Source organism: Selaginella moellendorffii, unplaced genomic scaffold, assembly GCF_000143415.4.
Source record: "Selaginella moellendorffii unplaced genomic scaffold, v1.0 SELMOscaffold_6, whole genome shotgun sequence".
Taxonomy (NCBI): Eukaryota; Viridiplantae; Streptophyta; class Lycopodiopsida; order Selaginellales; family Selaginellaceae; genus Selaginella; species Selaginella moellendorffii.
In genome coordinates this window covers 2870641-2872942 of record NW_003314267.1, presented here as the reverse complement: position 1 = coordinate 2872942, position 2302 = coordinate 2870641, and positions in this window count along the sequence as shown.

The window sequence follows — 2302 nt, the reverse complement described above, 5'->3', positions numbered from 1 at the left end:
AGGCTCGACGCCTTCCAGACTTCGTGGGGAATAAATCCGCCAGCATCCGCCTGCGCAGGTGCATTTGGTAGATCGACGTGCTCTGCTCGGAAATGCGACGAGGATTGGGAGTGAAAGGCGAAGAGGCTCTGATGGAGCGCACGACAGGGATGACGTCTCGGAAAATGAGGGGATTCACGTTGTCATCGATGACTAGAATCAAGGTTCTTCACTCTCTTGCTCGTTGCCATTCTTTTTTCGAGTCTCTCAAGTCCCTGTTTGTTCCAGGTTCTCGAGGCTGGAACCACGACTAGAATCAAGGTTTTTCACTCTCTTGCTCTTCGCTATTCAACTGGAAATATGGTTTTGATCATGTTTTGCTGGGATCGTGCAGGGACGTACATCTGGAGCAAGCCTGTGATGAAAGGAACGCACCCTTCTCCTCGGGACAGCCACAGCTCCACGGCCGTCGGGTCTAAGCTCTATGTGTTTGGTGGTACCGATGGAACCAGCCCGCTAGATGATCTCTTTGTTTTGGATACTGGTAAGCGAGTTCTATCAAATTTTTTTTCTTGTTCTTATCATCCAATGCAGCTACCAACACCTGGGGGAAACCCGACGTTTTTGGTGATGTTCCTGCTCCGAGAGAAGGACATAGCACATCTCTCATCGGTGACAACCTGTTAGTGTTTGGGGGATGTGGGAAATCCAGTGATCCCTCAGAGGAGGAGTACTACAACGACCTCCATGTTTTGAACATGAGTAATATCCTGTTATCTTTCCTGGTTTTCTTCTAAACTCTTTTTTTTCCTGTAGATACTTTTTTCTGGAAGAAGATTTCTACCACTGGAGTCTCACCTATTCCTCGGGATATCCATAATAAGAACTGTTGCATTGTCATGGGTGGCAAGAACGGTGGTAATGCCTATCTATACGACATTCATATTCTGGACACAGGTACATACATTGTGCTGGTTTTAAACTTGCGAATTCATTTGTGTTTCCAGAAACAATGGCATGGCGGGAGGTAAAGACGACTAGTGCCGAGCTGATGCCAAGAGCTGGTGAACGCAGGGCGAGGCATATTATTCTTCTATGGGGGATGTAACGAAGAGTTTGAAGCTCTGGATGACATGTATTTCCTCGACACAGGTTGGCTTCTTCTTTTATTGACATTGCTGCTGACAATATGGTTGCCGTTTTTCTGTGAAAAGATGCTGAGGGAGAAAGATCCATCAGAACCAAAGCTACCCATGCGTAAGGAACTTAAGAGAAGGCGGCAAGAGTATTGTGCCACGCCATTTGTGCTAGACAAGCAACGGGATGCGGACAAGAGCTTGGTTTCATCTCACGGAGGTATCTGCAGAAAACCTTGGACCTCTCCAAATTTTCTCTGTCAAACTCATGCTACAGAGTTTCAAGCTCACGTTCAGCCGCTAGGCGAGAAGATGTTCGAGGCTAAAGTAAGCGACGTATTCAACTACAGATACACGCTAGAAGCCTCCATCGATGGGAAGCTCTTCCGTGGGCTGCTCTTCTCGTACAAGCCTGGCTTTGCTCAGGCAGTGCAATCTTACATCCTCAGTTACTCTCTAATGCCAGGAAGGAAAGCATCACAGGAGGAAACCACAGCACGTCCAAAAGGCCGTAGTAAAAGCTAACCGAGCAAAGAGGAGTTCAAAGAAACCATGGATATCCATACCTGCTCTTCCTATAATTATTAAAGTTTCACAAAGTCTTTATTACACAGCCTCACCTTTTTTTTGTTCTTCTGGATTATCAGTTGTTTCTTCTTTGTCTACACAATACAAAAGATTGTTTTTTAGTAATGTGCTTTTTTTTGTTAGTTTACCTTCTTTATAATCTTCTGTGAACACGGACGTGAAAAGGTGATACACTGCTAGAATCCTTCCTAATCGACTCTCTTTTGCAGAGTGGGTGCTAATACATGGTCCCTACTTTACACTTCTATAATGCAAAAGCTACAGGCTTGCCACAAAGAGGGGTATAAACTGGTGAAGTGCAATGATTTCCTTCCTCAGAAACGGTAGTGTGGTTGCTCTAGGATCTGACTGGCCTGTAAGCCTGTCAAATACTTTTTCTTCGGCGTTACATGAATGGTTTGTCTCAAGGTGGTAGCAGTGAATCCACTTGGAGGAATCCGCACAGCCATGGAGAGAACACTTCAGGCTGGAGTCATCCCGAGGAAAGGATTTCTGCATGGGACGTAGTGGCAGGGTAAGAGATAACAGATGAGAAACTGAAATGCAGTTTTTGTTTTTGGATTCACAGGTACACATCCTCGGCTGTGTATGCAGCTGCA